Source organism: Staurois parvus, unplaced genomic scaffold (assembly GCF_062004578.1).
Source record: "Staurois parvus isolate SC_StPar_1 unplaced genomic scaffold, SC_StPar_1.0 ptg000015l, whole genome shotgun sequence".
In the NCBI taxonomy this organism is placed as follows: Eukaryota; Metazoa; Chordata; class Amphibia; order Anura; family Ranidae; genus Staurois; species Staurois parvus.
The window spans coordinates 1,909,697-1,934,745 of record NW_028317811.1 but is presented as its reverse complement, the minus strand read 5'-3'; the positions used below and the strand labels follow the sequence as shown (position 1 = coordinate 1,934,745).

The 25,049-nt window shown below is 39.0% G+C and overlaps 1 protein-coding gene across 4 annotated transcripts in view; it reads right to left on the bottom strand.

Moving 5' to 3' along the window:
- Positions 1-25,049, bottom strand: part of DLGAP1 (DLG associated protein 1) — a 774,858-nt gene that overhangs the window by 517,562 nt on the left and 232,247 nt on the right. The window lies entirely within an intron of this gene.

Genomic DNA, 25,049 nt, shown 5'->3' with positions numbered 1-25,049 from the left:
GGCCTGGTGGCGTTGATCAAGAGGGAAAATCCCATAGGGCAGTTGTACAGAAGACAGTTGGCAAATCGACTTCTGTACAATCGTCTGGCTCATACGTGGATTGAAATTTGGCTGGTCTCTGCTGAAATGGCTGAATTTTACTCCATATATGGCCGGCTTAACCATTGATTTTGGTTGGAAAGAGTGGTGAAACATGACTATCACAAAAAAGACAGAGGTGCATTTGATATGGGAAATGTAGTTCACAGACGGGCATCATTTTCTCCATGCTCTTCAAAGGGCAAGACGGTAGCACCAAATACGGGAATAATCACATCTCTGGGAGCAGACTGGAACAAAGTAATTGGTCAATGATTTTGCACAGGGGAGGAGGCTAAACAGTTTATATTTAGCAGAAGGTTCTTTAAACCCAAGAAAAAGAAAGTGTTGTGTTTAATTCAGACATTCATCTTGTAATATTGATTTTTTTCCATAAGATTTTAATCATTAAAACTGAATACAAGGATTCGACAATAACATAAAAACATTAATCCTGTTGCAAGAGTGGGGAATCTTGATTAACTTAAAGTTTCGCAAGTATTAGACAAAGCTAAACATGATTTTTTTTTAGTGGGAGCATAGACTGTTTACACTTTTTCAACCATATCCCACATCCAAGGAGCCAAACTCTAAATTAGTACTTATAAATAAAGCAAAAGCCTTAACCACTGAGACTGGTGGCACATTATCAAGTAACAAATTGCTTCAAGTACTTACACTTTCCGCAAAACATTTCATTAAAAATACATTTTATTTACACCGCAGTTGGCTTATAATTTGAGTTTATTTTACAATTCTGAACTGACAAAGAGCACACAACATAACCTCATGTTTGTGGTATGTTTGAGATATTTAGTAGTTCTACGCCTCTTTTCACTTTTTGTATATATTTTTTATAGAATCAATCCATCATACTCAACATTTCTTTGATTGAATACTTAAAGTTCAAGCCCACCTTCATCTACTCCTTTTTTTATTTGAATGGTAACCTATGTACTTCCCTATTGTATGTTTCTGACTGGAAGTCTAATGTGTGATAACCATCTTGATCAAAATTTGCTTTAAAAAAATGATACAGCAGGTCTGGATGGTTTTTACATTTTATAATTGTATAAAACATTTAGGAAAAATTGGGATATAAAATTGATTGAACATTGGTCTTTTTTTTTAGTCTTACTAAATTACTATGTCATGTATTGATCCTTATACCTCTCGAGTATAACTACTTGCCTAAATCACACAGGCACGTATATTAAAGTAGCATTTGATGTGACGTAAGCCATTTTTGCTGATTTTATTCTTCCAAATCATCAAAAAAAAAAAAATTACCATTCTTAGCAAGACAATTTCCATTCAAGTTTTCACATCCTCATGGGAGCTTAACATACATTCATGTACATTATATTCCTTTTATTGTATAGCAAAATGTCAGATTTTAACAAGGAGAAAATTGATAATACAAAAGCATTGATTCTGCTTGGTTATTCCCATGTGTTTAATGAATGCATGTATTTCTGAAATTGTATCACTTTAGCTTTTCTCAGTTCTCCCATTTCTTAGCCTGGCACATTTCAGAGGGGGCAATGAACACTTGTTTCTGCAATGAATCATGTTTCTAAATCAGCATTCACAGCTTATTGTGCATTCTTAACATGCCTTTGTGCCTGGAAGAATAAACTCTCGTGTGCGTTTACAAGGAGTTATGTTATCTTAGGCTGTCCATTTTAGAAGGCCGAAGATGCCAAAGCTGAAAGAAGACCGGATGGAGAACTTGGTGCTGAGCTCATGAACGCTGTATAGTTGGAGGAGAAATGAGTATAGTGGACTTTAGTTCCACTTTAAGGTTCACTTTCTGACCAGATTTCTTAAATACTGTGGGGGCGCTTTATTAAAGCTGGTTTACTCAGAATCTGGTACAGCTGTGCATGGTAGCCGATTAGCTTCTGTCCTGTTCAATCAAGCTTTGGCAATAAAACCGGCAAACTGATTGTTTTTATGAAGAAGTGAACCTGATTGTGCACTCTGCAGCTATAGTAAATAAACCCGTGAGTTCCATATTCTTTTTTTCATGAAACACATCATGCCATTAATAAATAACCTGTAATAGAAATCCCCTCAATTTCATCATGCCGGGACACTACTATATTTATTTAAATAGATATGTTGTTTTTCTAGTTAATATTGTTATCCTTTAACTATGAATAGTCATATTACATTTTCATTCAAATCTCTCTCTAATGAAGATATATAGGAAATTGGCAGTCCATTGCCCATGAGGTCTTTATTTATTGGAAGATTACAATGGCTGTAGGCAGGTTAAAGGAAGCACTTTTATTTCTTATTGATTTGGGTACAAACAATAGATGTACAACACTTTAAGTATTACAGAAACATTGCAAAACTGCTGATATCATTCAGAATTAAAGTTCCTTTTCAGGATTGAAACTAGCCTTTGACCATATTGAACAGTTACTATACCAGTATATTGCATCATTTAGACATGTGCGATTTGTTTATGCTATGAATTGAAATTCTGACAAAATATTTGTATTTCCACATCACAATAGTAATGAATTTCAACAAATCCGAAATAAATTATAACAACATAAATTATCCAAATTCGAAAAATAATTTGAAAATAATTTGAAAATGAATTTGAAATGGAACATATTGGAATAAATACAGTAAGGTATAAAAGTAAAATAGGAGAATATAATAAAACAGAGTAGAATAAAATATAATAAAACAGAATAGAATAGAAAGGAACAGAATAGAACAGAAAAGAATAGAATAAAACAGAATAGAATAGAATGCAATAGAATTGAACACAATAGAAAATAATGCAATAGAATAGAAAATTAAAGCATAGAAGAGGAAAGAGTAGAATAGAATAGATTAGAATAGAATAGAAAAAAATAGAATAGAATAAATGGAATATAGCCATCTTCTGAAATTCGAATTTCAAATTTCGAATCAATTTAAAAATAACAAATATACAAAATGAATCCGAATATATGAAATTAATTCTGAAAATGAAATTGCAACATAACGAATTTAATTAAACAAAATTATTAACACAATAAACAAATCTGAAAAGAAATGAAAAATGTTTTCCATTGTGCACATCTCTAGTCTCTTTACCCTTCAGAGTCTCATTGGGGTGTTGTTGTGAGCTGTTATATTAAGATCTTACCAATACTAAAGCTTGTTCGCTCAGAATCTCGTGCACTTCTGCATAGAAACCAATCAGCTTCCAGGTTTTATTGCTACAGCTTAATTTAACAAGCTGAAGTTAGATGTTGATTGGCTACCATGCACAGCTGCACCAGATTCTGAGTGCTCCAGCTTTAGTAAATAAGCCCCATGGTGTCTACCAAACCAAAGGGTTATAATGGGTTTTCTATTTCACCTTAGGATGTGCCATTTAAAAAAAATCCAGATGATATCTATGGATCTATCCCTATGTAATGTATATGGGAGGCCGTGGCCTGAGGAGAGAAGAAGCTGAGTGCGGTGAACCGGTGAGGAATGGTCCAGTGTAAGGATGATGGCCTCCAGGGAGAGTGGAGCTGAGCAGAGTGGAGGAGAAGGAAGGCACTGAATCAACAGTGAAGGAGAATCTTGGTAGAAGTCATACCATCAATATATGTCCACCTAAAGGACGCACGCCATTTTTGACCAAACCAAGTCTTTTTGAGATGAAAGGATCACGGTGTGGAGATGGACTGCATTAGTTTATAGTTATTGTGTATATTGTTTTTTATATTTTTTCATTACCTACTTCACATTTGGAATATTTTTATGCCAGTATTTTTTATGTCACTATGTATATTTGAGAGAAGTGCGGCACAGTTATTGTATGATTTTTGTCATTTAGCACATTTGTATGCGTATGTGTAGGTGTGGGCGGCTTTTCATTTTTTAATTGTTTTTTGAGGTAATTTATAATTGCTCACGGGTTTTCATTTATGTCTATGGCAAACAGATGGGCTATCATTTCTTTGATTTTTTTTTAAGTTTCCAGGTCTTATTCCAAGCAACAAAATAAATATAGTTATAACTCCCTAATTTCATGTTTTTGCTGTTTATTCCCTCCTGCTTTCATTTTTTAATTTATGCATAGTGACTCTAGAACTCTCTGAACGAGTGTTTCTTTTAAGAACTATGCTAACTGTTATTTGTCTTGTTATTTATCTCAGCAATTTATAATACAAATCCATAGTCGTACTGTTTTATGATCAACATTCATGTACTGAAATAAATAATAAAGATATGTTTCTACTTGAAGTCATGATCAATAGAAATGTATTTGGTTTGAGAAAGTTATTTTAGTAATTTCAGGCTCATTTGGATCAAAATATGGCCAAAAGTTTCTTTTGTCACTACTTGCTTTCAGAAAATGTAACCTGATTGTTAAACAAAATGTTATGGGGGTACTTTATGCAGCATTATGGAGTTGTGAAAGGATGTTTAGTACATGTTATAAAACATACAATACAATCAACTTTTGATGAGAAAAAAACTATTCCCCTCTGGGAGATCTGGAGACTTTAACCACTGCCAGACCGGACACTTTTACCCCCTTTCTGTCCAGGCAATTTTCAGCTTTCAGCGCTACCACACTTTGAATGACAATTGCGCAGTCATGCAACACTGTACCCAAATTAATTTTTTACCATTTTTTTGTGACAGATAAAGCTTTATTTTGGTGGTATTTATTCACTGCTGGGATTTTTATTTTTTTTGCTATGTAAATGAAAATGTCCAAAAATTTTGAACAAAAGTGTTTTTTTTATACAATTTAGCAAATAAATAATATTTCATCATAAATCTTTGCCAAAATGTATTTCGTTATCTTTTAGTAAAAAAAAAACAAAAACAAATTAGTTTATAACCAAAAATTATAATTTTTAAACATTTTTTTACATTTTTTTTTATATTACTTTTTATTTATTTTTTTTTTTTTACATACTGTCACCCTAGCAGTACAGTGTCACCATGGTGACACTGTACTACTTGTGGAGGGTGATGATTTTTTTTTTTTTTTACAATGATTGCTTTTACACCCATATAGGATGTAAAAGCAATCATTTCTCTTTCTCTCTGTGTGCATTCCTGCACTCATTGAGAAATACAGAGTGAGCTGTGATTGGTCAAAGCTTGTCACATGGTACAAGGCTGTTGTGAATAGCCTTGTACCATGTGACCTCTGTGATCATTCACAGATTTCACACGTAGTAAGCAATGATGTCACAAGTGACATCTTGCTTACTACTTTGCATGTGATCACTGATTGGCCAATCAGTGATCACATGATCGGGACCTCGTACAGAGGTCCCGTCCGACGATCGGTGTTTCACTGTGTCCGGAGGACACAGCGGGCACCAGATCGCGGTGCTGCGCACTCCCAGGGAGCGCGCACAAGCAGGGTGCGGGGAGGCCGTTCATAAACGGCCACCCGACCCTGTACTGCCACCGTCCGGCCGTTTATATGCAACGGCTGGTCGGGAAGTGGTTACTGCAGATTCCTACCTTTTGTTAGGACTCATTTACACATGAACTCTCCTAGACATTTAGCTCTCCTCGCAGCAGAAAAATGCTAAAAGCGGCAAAAACACGCTTAAACGTGGTACTGCATTCAGCTGCATTTACATGCGGTTTTGCCATGTTTAATGTTTTTTTGGCCCAGAATGTTCCTCTCTTGAACACTATTCTTCTGTGTTCAGGAGAGGAACGTTTAACTGCCCCTAAACTCTGCTGCTCCTAAACTCTGGTAAAAGCCTATGTGTAAATGGGCTTTTGAGTTGAGTTTATGATCTTTGGCAAAAAAAAACATCAAAAGCTCCTAAATTCACATTTAGGAGCAGCAGTGTACATGAGGTCTAATTCTGAAGAAATAGCTGTTTGTTTGTCTGTGTCCATGTGCAAAATGAATGTGAATGGGAGTGATTTTATATTTATCAATCTGCTGCTGTACTTGCAGGGTTCTAGTGAAGAAAGTGGTATGGGTTACATCCCTTTAGATGAAATTTCCCTTTGGGAGTATCTCACCAAAAATGACATTTTTGTTGCAGGAGATGCCCAAAATTTGACTTGTATCTTAGTGCAGACTTCTGGGAAAATCAGTGAGCGAATCATACAAGCAGTAGATGACTTTTCTGGGAGGTGTTCTATACACCATCTATGTACAGAACGCCTCCAGGTTGCCATTTTGCATTTCATTTTACAGAAATTTTTTTTTTATAACATTCCATTACAATGTGACTCATAGCAAATGTACATGCTTTTTTTTTTTTAATTTTTTTTCCTGCAAATTTTCTTCCCATGAAAATGGGGATACTTATTATTAACAATTTCCTCCTAGATATGGTCAATTAGGAGTACAGATTAGTCTCAACTACTGCTCCAGAACTTTAGCAATGTTTCTTTTGTTCTATTCAGAAAAAGAGCTGATCTTAAAATGACTTAATTTTCAAGTTCAATCTACTACTTATTGGTTCTCAGTAGTTACTTTAAAAGTGATATTAAAGGCTTATTTATTTTTAAATAACAAACACATCATACTTACCTGCTAAGTGCAGTGGTTTTGCACAGAGCTAACCAGATCCTCCTCTTCTTGGGTCCCCCGCTGGTGCTCCTGGCCCCTCCCTCCTGTTGGGTGCCCCCATGGTAAGCATCTTGCTATGGGGGCACCTGCTGCTCTGTGTGTCCATTCACACACGGAGCCCCGGCTTGGCCCCACCCCTTCTCTCTTCTCATTGACTCACTGGCTGTGATTGACAGCAGTGGGAGCCACAGAACACCTGTGCATCTCAAACACAGCCCTGACTCAGGTGTATGCTTAAAGTGGTTATAAAGCCTAACTAATTTGTACCTTAAAGCGATTCTAAAGGTTCTTTTTTTTATTTTTGTAAAATAACAAACATATCTATACTTACCTGCTGTGTGCATTGGTTTTGCACAGAGCAGCTGGGATCCTCCTCTTCTCAGGTCCCTCGCAGGCTCTCCTGGCTCCTCCTGTCTGTTGGGTGCCCCCACAGCAAGCAGCTTGCCATGGGGGCACCCGCTGCTCCATGTTTCCATTCACACACGGAGCCACGGCTTGGCCCACCCCCTCTCTCTCCTCATTGGCTGACTGGCTGTGATTGACAGCAGAAGGAGCCAATGGCTCCCACTTGCTGTCTCAGCCAATGAGGAGGCAGAGATCCAAGGCAGTCAAGGCTAACTTTTCCCCAGTTTTGGGTTTGTGGTTTACCTACTATAGGTTCTTTGTTCTTTTTTATCTTATTTTTGCAGTTTTGGTAGGAAACTGAAAATTTACCCTTTGTGTCAGTAAATGTGGAAAAAAATATATAGGGTTTGAAAGACAATTAGGCTGTTTACTTTGCAAGGAAATGTTCAGTTTGAAATGGAATTTTCTCTTAGCTTAGCGAATGAACTGAAAATTCACTTTACAAAAATACCCAATCACATCGAAGGAAAATAGAAGAAAAAATATTTTGCTTGCACATGATTTGATTATGGAAGTCTGCATAGCTTCACTTCATTCATCAAGCTAAGGGAAAAGTTTCTTTGTAAAGTGAACAGCCGATTTGCCTTTAGTAAATCAACCCCATAAAGCACTGCTAAACAACAAATAAGCAATCTACAGGCTGATTCATTAAAACGGAAAAAAGAAAATGCACAAAAACGTTGTTTTCCTTAGCAACCCAAAAGAATTTGTCCACAAAATGATATATTGATTGGTTGCTACCAGCAACAATTCTACTCTTGGGTTTATTTTATTTTCTGCTATGGCCATTCAAGTGTTAATGGGTATTTTTTTTTTTTGTGTACAGTAGAGAGCACAGCTCATTTTTATTGCTTACTATATGTAACATTTGAACTTGGCTTACTTTTCAAAATGAAACCCTGTAATGGCTAGCTACCTAAATAAATGCTGTCTGCAGAGAGGTAAGTGTCTGTCTACCCATTGTGTGTATGAAATACATGAAACAATGCAAATTTCTTCAAGTTTGGGTTTTTCCTGTGTATGAAAACCACCATCTCCTTTAATATGCGTGGCATCATCTTATGGTGGTTTTGTTATCAATTTCTATCAAGTAGGTGCAAATATTTAGGCATTACGTATCATACCATGCTGTCACCTTAATACTTTTGGAAGGATACAGTATTGGCTGGAAGCCCAGAAGTCAGTACTCTACTTCCATTACATACGCCAAAGTACAAATTCACATTGTCACAATTAAAAAATGCATAGGAATAGGTAGAAATAACCCCACAAAATGCTCCTTTAGGGAGTGTGAGTAAATGAGAACATTCCAGCCTTAAATACAAATTTCAGAAGATAACGTGGAGAAGGTATTTATATTTTACCTTTTTTTCATTCATTATTCCAAACTAACATACTTTAAGTAAAATTATAGACACATACTTAGAAACGCGATATATTTTCTCAGTTGTAAGCTGAATTCTATCTTGATAAATTCACAGTTCCGTAATAATCTATACTTGCTTCTATCGTGTTCATTATTGCATTTGACTTGCAAGACTTGAGAATACTTGGCATGATTGCAACTTTACAAATCTTGGCAAAAATATAAAACAAACACTTCATGATGTCCTTGGATCTAGATTTTGGGGGTATTTATGCATATGGTACACCTAATACATAGGTGTATTTATTAAATAACTTGAAAAGGTCGCACAATAGAATAATTCACTTCAATTATCCAATCATGTGAGAAGAAAATCTCTGTTTATTTATTTCTGCACATGATTGGATAATTGAAGTGACACGTCACACATTTTATTTTCTAAACCTTTTGAAACTCTTTAGTAAATCCGCTTCAGCTAGATTTGGACCCCGCTTTTGTATTTAATTAAATTGGCTTGGTGTTTAAATGGAAAGTATAGAGTCCTAGCCTTCTTTTGAAAATGCTAGTTGCTTGTCTGGCTTTGACTTTAGGGCCTCATACATACTGGGTGTCAAAAAGCAGCTTTTAAGGGCGTTTAACTTTTTTTCTCTGCCTCTAAATGCCCCTCCTTGTTAGCCTATGTGTCCGTGCACACATAGACGTTTACAGGCGTTAAGAGGCATAAAAAAGACCTACAATTTGCGCATTCAGGAGAGGAGCGGTTTGGCAGAAAGAAGGTCTGGCACACCTAAACGTGTCTAAATGTGCCTAAATGCTTCCAAGCGCTATTTTTCTATCTGTTAATTGCTACCTTTGTCCTTGTTGTAGATGTCCCCATTCATGCAGCATGCCTTTTTTTTAAATATTTCTTACCTTTTAAATGTTTCTCAGTAGAATGTGTCAAGGTTGTCCTAAGTATTAATGAGTAGAACAGCCCTGGGCTCGGTTTTGCAGGGGTTTGCCAAACTTCAAAGAAGTTCAAATGCAGAACACAAACCTCAGTTAAATCAGTAGGAGACAAATCTAGGTGCTTGGAAGCATTCATTCATTTCAGTAGCCAAAATAAATTAGCCAAAATAAGTTAATATTCTGGCAAATTGAATTTATAAGCAACCACATGCGTGATGCGCCAAAATGCATTTTCAAACTAAGGGTTTAGGTGCATTTTTTATGCTGTTTTCTCTTGCCAGGAGAAAAAGCGTTATGAAGAGCCGGGGAAATGCTCAGTGTGCCTAATACTTTTTTGCTTACAGACCCAGAAAATGCTTTCAGCCAAAAAGTCAAAGCAAGTCATAATTTATGATCTGGCTACATATTTCAGGTGAGTGACAGCTGTACCCTGTTCACATCTGGCTATTTGAAATAGCGGATGGAATCTCCTCGATTCTGCCCATGATTCCAATTTGCATTGCAATAATGGCCACATGCGGTATGGGTGTTTGTGTGCAATTCATTTCTAATGGCATCTGAAAAGCAGTGCTGTTTTGCTGCGATGGTCACGCAGAAATCTCAGCAGACCACATTGCATGAAGCTTGTCATCCAAAAGAAGCTCCTGCTCCTTTTAGGCAACAAGCTTCGTGCCATGAGTGTTGCTGTGATTGCTGAGACACAATCACAGTAAAAATGCACACTTTTCAGGTGTAATTAACAATGAACGACACACAAATACGTGTACCATATTTTGCTATGATTGCAGTATGATAGTTTTTCATTTTGGATAGTGTGGTGATTATCTGACCTGCTGTGATGTTTGTTTCATAATGACAACTCTCAACCAACTATGACCATACTTACCATTTTATCTCAATCATATCATGATGAAACATATGATTGTAAACAATGCCCTACAGAATGCATTTGTAATATGCCTAATCTTGCTTTTGCCATTTTTGGGCATGGTTCTATTATCCTTTTTTTGCACTCCTCAATGAAAAAAATTATTTGAATATCAAAAAAACGCTATTTTTCTATCTTTTAATTGCTGCCTTTGTCCTTGTTGTAGATGTCCCCATTTACGCAGCATTCCTTTTTTTAAAAAAATATTTCTTACCTTTTAAATGTTTCCCAGTAAAATGTGTCAAGGCTGTCCTAAGTATATATGAGTAGAACAGCCCTGGGCTCGGTTTGGCAGGGGTTTGCCAAAGTTCAAATGCAGAACACAAACCTCAGTTAAATCAATAGGAGACAAATCTGTCAGATTATAACTGCACATTTTCTGGAGTCATATGCAAGGGAGTATATAAAAAAAAAAAAAAATAGCATGTGGGGTCGGCACTGCCCTGGGGAACATGAACCAATGCAAAAATTTTAATTCCATGCAGCTGAGAGCAGTGATTTCTTAGCAGTGACATTTACAAAGAAAATATGTTTTAAAAGTGCCAGCAAATGGTTTTACAGCTGTCATTACCAGCTTTTTGATAAAAAAAAAAGCAGCATGCAGACACTCCAAGAGTCTTCTATGCATTTTAGGGGATCTTTGTATTAGTTTGTGTGCCAGAAACTGGCAATTAATGTAATTTGCCAGCAATTTAAACTTTTTTTTTGTAATTGTAATTTTTGCTGTAGCATGTGCTATAGCAAGAATGCAGAAAAAATGCCCCTCAAAATGCACACCAGACCCTTTGAGTTTGGCGTAGCTTTGAAGGGGGTACCTTACACAAACATTTTTTTAAAAAGTGTGAGGTCCCCCAGGAAATCCATACCAGACACTTTATCTGACTATGCAGCCTGGCTGGCCAGATAAGATGTGCCCCCATTACCTGAAACAAACCAGGCGACATGTCCTCAACATAGGGGTTGCCCAAAGCACTTTATCCCCATGTTGATGAGGACAGGGGCCTTTTCCTCACAACCATTGCCCAATGGATGTGGGGGTCTGTGGGCAGAATCTGGAAGCCCCCTTTAATAATTAAGGGGGCCCCAGATACCACCCCCATGTGGTATTATAATAATTATTATAATAATTCAAACACAAAAAAAGAGTTGCAACCTAGAAATAAATCCACCCAAATGTTTGACACTCCTTTATTACAAAAAAAAAATCCCAAAATAATGCCTCATTGTAAATCCATAGTCAATCTCATTGCCTTGGCAAAAATAAAAATGCAATGACCCACACAACCAATCCCCAATGGAGACAATAGTCAGGTATATAAAGGAAGAGGTAGGGATAGTGGTGACATCATTGCCCAAATATGGCCACAGCCATAATTAGTCAAGATGTAAGGCTCCTTTTCCAATGTTTTCATAGCAAACATTGACACTTCATCCATGCTGAATACCCTAAACATTTGGACTGAACACTGAGTTCAATCCCTTGTCCTAAATCTGTGCATATTAACATTCAATGCAAGAAGCCCATCTTCTAAACCTTTAATCATTTGTTAGGATAGACAATGTTTAAATTTAGTTATTGATAATGAAGATCTGCCAACATATGACAGACAGGGTTAAATATAGCAAACACAGCTGCCCAGCCCCCTCCCTTCCCTAATTGAAGGGAACTATGTAGGCTTTTTCCTTATTGGAGGGTCCAGAATAGAGCATCTAAAAAAAGTAAGCTGCAATTTTTAAAATTATGCTATGTGAATGGTGGACATGTAACAAATATAAAGTAGGTAATATCCCAATTTGACTGCAAAAGTGGAAATACACTTTAAGCATGCATTAAAATGACCTATTGGTCAAAACAGAAACACTCTATGGAAGTATTTAGATTATGTCTTCGTCAAGGAGATTTCAAACCACTTCCTAATCCAGTAATATACAGTGAGAGGACCTAAGGAAATCTCCATAAAATCTGATAAAAACATTAAAAAAGTTCTAATCCTTCCTCATTCTACTGACTAAAGTGCTGTTATTTTGGTATGTATCCTACTGGAAGAACTCTTGCTTTCTTTCCACTTCCTATTACAAACTGGGTGACAGAAAACAGTCGCAAAAACCAAACAGAGGTTCTAACCTTTCCCCCTCAAACCAAATCGGAATATCTCCCTAATGGACAAAGTCAGCCATAAAGGTCAGACAGAGTTTATAACCCTCTCTACTCTAACCAAAACAACAAAAAAAGTTACTGATCTACATTTACCAGAAATTTCCAACAGTCGTATACTGCAAGGTTTTCATTGGGCAATTTAGCAATGCTACGGTTATTTAAAATCAATTAAAGTTACATGGAGGATTATTATATTATCCATTTGTGGATAGTTTAATGGTTCAATCACAAAACGTATGTTATTTAGTTAGGTAAACATAGTCTAATTAAAAAAAAAATTATTTGTCTATAACGGAATGTTTTAGCTTGGGTAATATTTATCCCAGCTGTGAAATGCTGAACATACTGACCTAAGACATTTTGCTGATAAAGATTTGGCTTTTTTCCACATGTTTTTGGCAAGTAGCTTTTTGGTAAAACCAGAATTGTATGTTTAACAGGACTGCACTGCAACCAATTGTCAATTAAAATGGCATTTGTTATCAAGAATAGTGTGAAATTGCATTACTTGAGAAAACTGCTGACAACACAAGACCTTGGTGTACTTTATCTACTTGACTGTCAAAGTGCTTTTCTCCTCTAGCAAACATAATCAAGTTGACCAATTAAAATGTTGCAGCCATTACATACAGATCATTGATTGGGTAAGGATGTTGAATTTAGATTTGTATCCTGAGTGTAGAAGCAGCACACTATAAAGGTTGCATGTTCAATTCCAGTGCAGACACATAATCAATAGCAAAAGACTGTCTAAGAGACAAATTTTATTGCTCTTGCCGGTAGGCATTTTAATTGTTGATTTTAATAAAACAGGGTTCAGTACAATTGATTACAAGCCAACTAATGTAGTGGTTTACAAACCTTGTGATTGTCTTTTCTTAAAAGCTTAGTTGTTATTTTAAAATAAGCTTTGATGGTTATTTAGGTATACTCACCTACTACTAAAATAATTCAACAATACATTAGAGGGAGAGAGATAAAGGAGATAAAGTGAGAGAACATAAATAGATGTACGTCACAAACAACCAGTCAAATGCACTTCTCATACAGTATTGTACATTTTCTTCCAGCTAGGTAAACTTGGTTTTGAGCTGAACTAATATAACTGAATTACTCTTCTGAAGACCTAGGTGCTTTTTTAATGTTTCTTCTCATCTTCATGCATTGCCTAGCTTTCTTACATGATCGTATATGGCATTTTGTGCTTATAAAGCTTTTTCAGTTCTAGGGGGACACATGGATCTCTCTCAAATAGATGATAAATGAACCTGAAGATATTTTCTATTATTACCTTTTATCCTCCTTTCAAATAAACTCACATTGGCAGACTGAGGTTTTTAAACTTAAATTAAAAATTCATAAAGTACAATTCAATATGCAACACTACCAACAGCACGTTAAAAAAAAACAACCCACAATATACAGGGCAAATGCCAGCTAGACTTTGGCAGATGAGCAGAAACTTTTGATAAAGCTGAACTCCAGGCAAACAACTAAATACACAGATGAAATACATACTTTATAATATGAGAGCTGTTTTCCTGGCATAGGGTTTGTATTTTTTATCTATTCCTGACATTTACACAGCCCTGCCAAATAGCAGGGGATACAAAAAAAATTAATAAATGCACCAACACAAAAAAAAGAAAGAAACAATGTTTGCATTAAAGCCTGCAGAGCACTTCAACCCTGATCAGCGAATTGTGGGTGCAATGCACAGGCTTTCACAATTTTACATTGGATAAGACAAAAATCTTATGCACTGTCTCAGAAAAGAAAAACTCAACCAAAATACAGCTGCAGACACCAAAAGTGTTCCACCACTCAAAAGAAAATCAAAACTAATAAATGATGTTGTGCTATAGGTCCAATATAAAGTGCAAGATATTTTAAAAATATTCTAAAGATCAATACTTGAGTGGTAAAATAAAATTAAAATAATCCCCACCCACCTAAATCACAATTTTACGACAAACAATAAGTATATAATAAAATAAAGATCTCTCATATTGATTATTGGATTGATAAAGTAAACACCCGGCAGGGCCTCATTTGCTAACTGGTGCTACACCCACACATTAAATATATATTCAATATAAAAAACACTAAAGCTTCCCAGGTGTAAAATTAACTTAGTGCAAAGAAATGTGACACAATATGAAAATATGTGATATTATATAATGTACTAAATGGTTGGCCAGTAGTTTACTGGCAAAACTGTTTTTTATATTGTGTCACATTTCTTTCCACTAAGTTTATTTTACACCTGGGTAGCTTTATTGTTTTTTATATTGAATATATACTTAATGTGTGGGTGTAGCGCCATCTAGCAAATGAGGCCCTGCAGGGTTTTCGGTGTCCAGTCACTAAACTGAGCTTGTGCTCCTAGAAGCCTAGAACTTTGTACTATCAGCAGATGGATTGGGGGCAGCAGAAGAACGGGAGGATCAGAGTAGGTAGGATCAAGCAACCTTTTTACACAATTTGAAACATTAACCCCTTAGGTTCCAAAGTGAGTATAACAAGCATGCTTTACTGCATATACAGACTGATTTTACTGTTGTGGGTTTAGTAACACTTAAATGAATATACTTCTGCAGAATTGCATAGAAAAGAATTGTTTCTCCTTGATTTAACTTTGCATACGTAGTCTAAGGCCAGGCAGAAAATGCTAATAATTTAAGCGTATGCGTGTATATTTGCGTATATGAGCATATATATGTAAATTGAAACACAGGCAGCTAGAAAAGGATGGAACAGGTTATGCTTATGGAATATAATTTGTGTTTCTAATCAAAATATTTCTGCCAGCAGGATCCTGCATATGAACATTAATAAATTATTACAATCGTGTGCAAGTGGCCTAAACCTGATACTTTCCTGGGAATATCAAAGGGTCAGAGGTCACTTGAAGTCAGTCAATTGCTGCCTGTTAATTGCCTCAGCTCATACAGTGCACACTCAGATGATGGGAGTTGATTTACTAAATCATTATAGTATGATTGCATTGCAGTATGTCTCTGCACATAGTGACTGCAATCCTTGAACCTGTCTACTTGGTGGTACACTGGTGTTCAATGCATACAGTGCTAATTATGTGACACATGTTCCTAAATGGGACATTACGGAATCAGTGCAACATTTAAAAAAAAATACAATTAATAATTTAACTGGCTTCTAAGCAATGATGTATGCATTTACTAAGCTACCGTATTTTTCGCTCCATACGACGCACCTGACCATAAGACGCACCTAGATTTTAGAAGAGGAAAACAAGAAAAAAAATTTTCTAAACCAATGGACTGCAGACATAGTACAGGAAATGACCAGAGACTGCGGACATAGTACAGGAGATGACCAGAGACTGCGGACTTAGTACAGGAGATGACCAGAGACTGCGGACAGAGTACAGGAGATGACCAGAGACTGCGGACATGGTACAGGAGATGACTAGAGACTGCGGACATAGTACAGAAGATGATCAGAGACTGCGGACATAGTACAGAAGATGATCAGAGACTGCGGACATAGTATAGGAGATGGCCAGAGACTGCGGACATGGCACAGGAGATGATCAGAGACTGTGGACATAGTACAGGAGATAACCAGAGACTGCAAACATAGTACAGGAGATGACCAGAGACTGCGGACATGGTACAGGAGATGACCAGAGACTGTGAACATGGTACAGGAGATGACCAGAGACTGCTGACATGGTACAGAAGATGACCTGAGACTGCAGGCATGGTACAGGAGATGACCAGAGACTGCAGACCTTTTGGGAGTGGGGGGGGAGCGGGTACCCAAATTTGACAGGTATCCGTTCCCACTTCCGCGGTGTTGTCCTCCCCGTAGTCTTGAGGGACATGTGACAGGTCCAAGAAGACTACAGGTGGCCATTCACAAAGCGCAGTGCTTCTAGCGCATGCGCAGTGGGCACCTGGCTGTGACAGCTTGCGGCTTCACAGCCGGATGCCCACACTGAAGATGCCAGCGCCAGGGAGAGAAGACGGACATTGAAAGCAGGACACCGCTGTACTGAGGAACAGGTAGGACCGAGGAGCAGGTAGGACTGAGGAGCAGGTTCTTCTGCACAGAAGAGCCAAGCGGCTGGCCCGGTATTCTAACACGGCGGCAGCGGGAATACCGGTCTGGCCACTCCATATTCGCTCCATAAGACGCACAGACATTTTCTCCCATTTTTTTGGGGGAAAAAAGTGCGTCTTATGGAGCAAAAAATACGGTAAGTAGCATGTCAAAATATCCTTTATCCTTTTCTGTCATAGGAAAACTTGAACTCATGCACACAAAGATACGCATGTGCATAGCAAAATGCCCCAAATCATATGCCATACTGAGGCTTTTTAGAGAAATATTAGGATTAGATTAAAACACAGCAGGGTCTCCTATACTCTCCTTTAATGATAGCAGTTCATGCTTGGTGCATTTTTTTTTCTACGTGGTTTTAAAAATACTAACAGCCTGTAAGGGACCACCCGGCAGTACCTCTAGCAATCCACCGGTGAGGTGCTTCCAGAGCACGGAATCTAAGTCCCAGAGCACTTGTTCACCAGGGCCCCTGATGGTGGGGATGGACTTGGAGCGCTCTGAGATCAGGTCGCGATTACTGGGCACACTCACCACTGGTAGAGGTATCCGCCAAGGGCTCCCGCAGGGGAAGAGCCTGATGTGAGGAGGCCGGGAGATCCCGACGGGATGGATGGATGGCTGAGCAGGTGCAGGGTCAAACAAGTCGGGTCGGGAACCGTGGGGTATGCGAGGTACAAAACAGCGGGCAGAGAATAGTCGGGTCACACGCCAGGTCAGCAACAGTATATCAGAACACATAGGGGGCATACAAAAGAGAAGTCAGGCAAGCCAGAGGTCAGGGCAGGAGAAGGCAGCAAGGTCAGACAATCCAGGTAAGTACTGACAGCAAATCAGGTAACACAGGAACAGAAATAGACCGAACGGCACTCAATGACAGCTCAGGGCGATTTAAATACCGCGCCCTGTGCTGTCATTGGTGCCCGGCGCGCACCTGCGTCACTTACTGCGCATGCTTGGGCTCGTTGCGGCCGGCCCGGACCTAGTGCCCGCATTCCTGTGTGAAGCGGCGCACTGCGCCTGCGCTGGGACCATCGCCGCGGCGGTCCCTGACATTGCCGTAAGGTAGACCCTCAAAAGTTAAGCAAAAATCACATGCCGGAGTAAACTTTGTGCTAAACTCAAATGCACATATTCGCCAGCACACCTCGGATCGTTGAATAGCATCCAAATCTTTATTGAAACATGATCGCATCAGAGAGGACACAGTGCACTGTTTCGGAGCTGTGCAGGCCCCTTTGTCAGGCATGTGCATTTAAGTTGTTATTGGGTACATTACATTAATACAGTATTTTCTCTATAGAGTCTTTGTTGTAAAGTTTTTGTCTCTTTGAATTGACTTATTGTTTTCTGTCTTTTGTAAACAATTTAACCACTTGCCCTCCAGAGGATTTACCCCCTTCCTGACCAGGCTATTTTTTGCGTTATGGCACTGCATTATTTTGACTGAAAATTGCACGGTCTTGCAATGCTGCACCCATATGAAATGTTTGTCCTTTTTTTCCCACAAAAAGCGCCTTCTTTCGGTGATATTTGATAGCCTGTGCGTTTTTTATTTTTGTGCTATAAAAAAAAAAGACCAACAATTTTGAGAACATTTTTGACTTTAAACATGTCCAGTAAAAAATTTAAAAAAATCTAATTTTGTCATAAATTTAGGCCAAAATGTATTCTGCTATATATCTTTGCTAAAACAAAATCCCAATACGTGTACATTAATTGGTTTACGTGAAAGCTTTAGCGTTTACAAATGGCAGTATACAGTATATATTGGGATTTTTTTTCTATTTTTTTATTTTTACTAGTAATGGTGGCGATCAACAATTTCGGGACTGTGGAACTGCAGCTGGCATTCTGACGGAGGGAACTGACTTGGTGTCACTGACATCCCCAGTGACACCAATACAGTGATCAGTGCTAATAAAAAGCACTGACACTGTACTAATGGCACTGAGCAGGAAAAAGCCATGCATAGCAGTGTGCAGGAGCTGACAGGGGAGAAAACTACATTGATTACTTACAGTTCTCTCCCTCCGTCGGCAATGCTCCTTGATCACCGGATGACAGTGAGTAATCAAGGGCTGGGACCCGGTGATTGACAGTCGAGGCCGCGAATAATGATGCGGGTAGGGTGCGCACGCGGCTCACATGTGCCCCCTACCCGGAAATGCAAAATCACACACACACACATATATATATATACATGATTTTGCACACTCGTGCCGCCCTGTAGCAGTATCTATGCTATAGGGCAGATGGGAAGCGGTAAAGAAAGCTTCACTGTTGTTTTCTTTTAAGATCAAATCAACATTATTTTGATCCATTGTTGGAGGGCTCTTTAGCAGCATGGGACCCATAGGCTAATGCCTATTCTGCCTATTTGGTAATTCAGCACTGCTAACACTCACAGGTCTTATCCGCACCTGCAGCCTGTGATAGAACAGTGAAAGGAGAAGCAGTAGACCTTTCTGTCCCTCTACTCTCTCCTCCTATCAACATGCTCCAAAGCATGCTCCAGTCTCTCAATCTGAAGATCTGCTGCATGGGTGCTACACAAAGCTGATGCGAAGCCAAATTCAGGTTATTTCACTGCTTGCATTTATATAAATGCATTTCACGAGGTAGAAATAAATAAAGAGCTGTATTAATTTGTGTGCCTTACAGTACATCTGTATAGAGTTCAGCTTTAATCACAACATATGTAAGAAGTCTGTATATAATGCTACCTTGAAAGAGAACATAAAATGGTTTCACTGCCCCGGTGGGCTTTCCCCAGACTGAGGGTGCAGCGCAGTGTACCTGTGATTTTCGTGCAGGTTACCTGCACTTTCCCATAGACTTCTATTAGATCAGGTATTTTTGGAGCATTTTCTGAAACCGCACCAAAAGTCCTGCATGCTGCTTCTTTGGTATGCTTTCAGAAGCACCAAAAATGCCCAATCTAATAGAAGTCAATAGGAAAGCACAGGTAACCGACACAAAAACCTTGGGTACACTGCAATGCACCCACGCTGTGGGTAAACTGCATCAGCGCAGTGTGAAAGGGACCTAATGTATAATTATTAAGTTTATAGTATACAGTATATTTTGTTTGTCAGAAACCAAGAACCAAGTTGAATTTTTACAATGCAGCACACAGAGAAATGACAAACTAAAATGTTACCAGAGGTATGTATGTCACTGTGTGTTACTGCATTGTGCTCCTCCGCTTTTACATAATTCTAGAGCTTTGCAACCAAAATGATTGCAGATGAATAGCAAAATGTCCTTGTTATGTCAGGATTTATTATTTCAAAGGATTCAAGTAATTTGTCCTGTTTCAACCTAACCCAGTCTAATGAAACTCATGTCATAGTCAATCAAATATAACAGTCATGGGAAGAGAAGGGATACATTATCAGTAAGTGTAGCAGCAGGGGTTACACCATGTTGCAACATGCCCTCCCAATCTAGAACTGGTCTGCTCTAAAGTTTAATAATAAAATATCCTTTTACACTAACTGTATTTTTTTTAATCTATTGATTTTTTTGAATTCTCAATTGTTTTATCCTGTTTCTTTGGAAATGTGTTTAAAATTAAAATAGCTCCCTAAATACTTTGGAATCTTCCCAGAGATTACCATCTCCCATGTATGAATGATACAGGATCTATGAATAAGGGGGATGGACATAATCCGCTCATCCTCCATTCATAGATCCTGTTTCCTTTCTATATGTTGTAGTATGGCTTCTATGAATGAAAAGCTAGGCGGAAAGAAGGCATAGTTGGGCTCTCTTGATAAGAGCCTGTGACAGCCCCTCTTGATAAGAGCCCACCGCAGCCAAAGGTTATGGTGGCGAGGGTGGGGGGGCATGGAAGGAGGAAGGTTTTACCTAAAAGAACATGCATGAGCATAAGAGACACATCCTACTTATTGTAAGTTATGTCCCTTGTGCTGATTTTTATGGTGTTTTTATTTTGGCTGCACTTTGATTTTAGACATAATTTATATTAAGGTAAGCTGAATAAACTTTCTGTATTCAGCACAAATTAACTGTTTATTCAGGTTGCTGTTCTACCTGTTTATATTTCAGATATAGTTTTAATTGACATAATAATAATTTGAAAAAGCATGCCTGTATAAAAAACAATTAAGGCAAAAATGAATGTTTGGGGTTTTGTTTACCTTTGCGAAATTCATAACTGGCAAGTACAACTGTCCAATCCGATAATATTTTTGCTGTACACATACTACTTGGTCAAGCAGGCTTATCATGGGGTAAAAGAGAACAGAGTAATATAATAACTGATCATAGAGTAGGGGGTAATGCAGGCAGAAAGGGATTGATCATAGTACACTGGAAGAAAAGAGAGAGAGGAAATAAAGAGCAGTCTGTGGATCAGGGAGACATACAGTAAAGGAAACACATGAAAAAAAAGAGTGAAAGCACAGGAACAAGAGTGGGGGTAATCACAGAGGAAATAGAGAAGATACAGGCCATAAACTAGTCAATGTTGGGGAGAGTAGAAGCCAGAAAGTAAATGATTGTGGAGGGGAAGCAGGGAGTGGGCAAACTATGAGCTGGTCAAGAACAGGTGGAAGTGAAAAAGTAGAGGTACAGGTGTGATGACCATGGTTTGGGGTTGACAGAGAAAGAAGTGGGGTATGATAGCGGGCAAAGGAGAGAGAAGGCATAGTGCTGAGCCATTCATAGGCAGCTTTCTATTCTGTGACTGAATGCAAAGCTTCCTCTGGTTGGCTAAGTCAGGGAGCCTGATGTCAGGGAGCCACTCAGTGAAGGAAATAGTTTGTTTGGACAGCTTGGTCCAAACAAACTATTAAGGTGACAGTAAACATGGAGATTGGCTTTAATAAAATGTAAAAAAAAAATCTTGAATCCCAGATAATAAATTCTGATATTAGTCATGTGACAACCAACTGTCAGTTTCTGGACATTATAGCTAGAATTGACCTGCTAAGTTAAAGCAGTCATATTTCAATTTTTCGAGAACTAGAATGTATAACTTCTAGAGTTGGCAGAAAAAGGAGTTATGTGCACCAGCTGTACATAACAGCCCTCTCATTCTTGTGGAAAGGATACAGGAAAGAGTAATTCAGAGCCTATTAGTATGGGTATGTAAGCCATCAATGTGTGGCTGTGCCTTCTGCTATATCTATTTATACAAAATGGAAGAAATGTTTTCAGCCAGTTTGTTTTACCTAATACTCACTGAACTGCAAGGGATTGCCTTATACTTCAAGAATGAATATAATTATGTTAAACCCAGAAGATACTCTCGGTCCATCAGGTTCAAACTGTTCCTAGAATGTGTCATCTATTAACCACTTGCCTACCAGGCACTTATACCCCCTTATTTACCAGGCCAATTTTCAGCTTTCAGCGCTGCCGCACTTTGATTGACAATTGCGCGGTCATGCAACATTGTACCCATATGAAATTTTGATCATTTTTTTCTCACAAATAGAGCTTTCTTTTGGTGGTATTTAATCGCCACTGGGCACTTTACTTTTTGCGCTATAAATAAAAAAATTGCAAAAAATTTGAAAAAAAAAAAAAGTTTGTTTCTATTATAAAATTTTTCAAACAGGTATTTTTTCTCCTTCACTGATGTGCGTTGATGAGGCAGCACTGATGGGCACTGATAGGCAGCACTGATGGGCACTGATAGGCAGCACTAAAGGGCACTGATAGGCAGTACTAATGAGGTGGCACGGATAGGCGGCACTGATAGACAGCACTAATGAGGTGTCACGGATAGGCGGCACTAATATGCAGCACTGATAGGCGGCACTGATAGGTGACACTGATGATGGGTACTGATAGACGGCACTGACTGGCATCACTGCTGGGCACTGACTGGCGGCACTGACTGGCACAACCCCTGGGCACTGACTGGTGGCACTGACTGGCAGCACTGCTGGTATGCACTGGTGGGTGGCACTGGTGGGCAGCACTGGTGGGTGGGCACAGGTGGGTGGCACTGGTGGGCACAGGTGGGTGGGCACAGGTGGGTGGCACTTCTGGGCACAGGTAGGTGGCACTTCTGGGCACAGGTGTGTGACACTGCAGAGTGGCACAGGTGGGTGCACTGCTGGGCACAGGTGGGTGCACTGCTGGGCACAGGTGGGTGATCTGCTGGGCACAGGTGGGCGGAGCTAGTGGGCGCACTGCTGGGCACAGGTGGGCGGAACTTGCGGGTGGCACTGCTGGGCACCGATCATCAGGGCACTGATCATCAGTGCCCTGATGATCGGTGCCGATCCCCGCTGTGAGAACTGCCGGTTCTCGGCAGTACTTTCCTCACGATCTGACAGCGTGAGGAAAGTGCAGCCGAGAACCGGCACTTGCATTTCCCTGTGATCAGCGTGTCATTGGACACCGCTGATCACGTGGTAAAAGGCCGCTGTGATCGGCCTTTTACCACATCATGTGATCAGCTGTATCCGTAGGACACAGCGATCACGGAGATCGCCGGGTGCGCGCCCCCTGGGGCGCGCAGAAGAACGCGTTCTGGGGGGACGTCATATGACGTCCACTCAGAACTGGCCGGCCGCAGTGAAGCCATCATTCGGCTATCTGCGGTTGGCTACTAGTTAATTGCAAGGGGGAAATATAACAATCTCTACAGTGGGCTCTATAATGAAGGTAAACCTGGCCTTGTATGGCATGGTATTTTCAGCCATTTGTACTGGGCTTTTCAACTGACTCCTGAATAATAAATTTAACAAGATGACAAAGCAGGTAACTGGAAAGGTAAAGTTAGTTGTAGAAAAAAAACACAGGCAACACAGTGGTCTTAGCATGCTTCCTTTGCATTGCTGGGATACTGGGTACAAATCCCACCTGGGAAATTATCTGCATGCTTGTATGTTTTCCTATACTTTCTGAGGTCTCCTCCAAGAGTTTGGAACAATATTTTAGAGCTATATATAAAAGGCAAAACAAATAAACAGGAATAAAAATGACGACACACGAAAAAAAGACTTGCACTAGCCTTACAACTTACTTGACATTTTGAGCACTTCTTTGTAAAGTAATTTCCTAAATATATAAATAACATGTGAGGCTCTATGTAACATATATAGTTATGCTCTATATTACACATATACTGTAGTTGTGAAATGGGCTCTGGGTAACAATAGGATGCTAGCTAGAAGGGAAAAGAAGCTGTGACACAGTAATTTCATGACCTCCTTTGAAAGCACCTCACTTCTTCATCAGGACAAAGCAAGCAGGCCAAAGCTGCCCACAGACTACAATTGAGGCTCTCAGCAGGCTGCTTTATGAACGTGGATGTCCAGTTCAGTCAAGTGTTCATGTTTATGCTGATAGAAAATGTAGGGAGTGGAAGAGATATTTTCACTAATAACGATCAATACACTTTCTCTAACTTGTCCGACAGTCCATTCCACCCAAGAGCTGTTTTCTTATGGGGATTCACTGAACATGAGATAGTCACCAGCTCTGGCTAGGACAGGCAACTGTCAGCTCATGTCTTTATCTAGTTTTGCATAATACAATTTTGATGATAATGAAAAGTGGAGGATGTCCTATGTCACCCATTTGTTAGAGGATTTTGCAGTATACATATATATATATATATATATATATATATATATATATATATCTCTATCAAGCTCTTTGAGAGGTGAACTTGTGCTTCGGTGACCCAAGAGACCAATTTATGAGTAACCTAGCAAGGCAGTTAAACAAGCAGTTGGAGAAACATAAAAAACTCTACATCAGCTCCCAATACTCGAGACATTTATCTGTTAACATCTCAACACCATGTGTTAATTTTTTCTGAGATCTGTGTTCAGTTATACTATTTTACTACTGTCTGTTTTTGTTTTCTGTATAAAACCCCTAGATTATTACATCCAGCTGTGATTCACAAAACTGTGACAACCTCCTTTCTGCTAACTTCTTTCCGATATAGTGCACCTTGTCAACTTGATATCCTGTCTTCTGCTTTCTGCCTTATCTTCCTCCAGTGTGTATGCACCACATAATTCTTCGCATGGGATTTGCATTAAGCCAGATGGCAAGCACTCAGTGAGGTGTTTACATTAGATAAGAGGTTGCTTTACTTTTCAATGGCACCACCCTGGATCCCCAGCTAGTTTGTTTACAAACACCAGTCAACCAGGAAGCTGTCATTTTGAGGTGGGTCAAGATCTTTGGGCGGTGAGTCATCAAGGTAAAACTGACAGGTGGAAGGTAGTCATGGCGGCAAGTCATTGTGATTAACACTGGAACTACATTTAGGCCACATGTACACGGGACTCTTCTGAACAATGAAAACCGACTGCTGGAAAACGTAGGTTAAAAAACACGTCTGTTTAGCCGCGTTTGCATTACACATTTATGTGCATTTATGTGCGTTTGCTTTTAGAAGCGTTTTTTAAAAGATAAGCACAGGAGAACCTCCCAAATGCCCAAAATGCACTGAAAAGTGGTAAATTATTAACTATTTTAGACTGTTTCA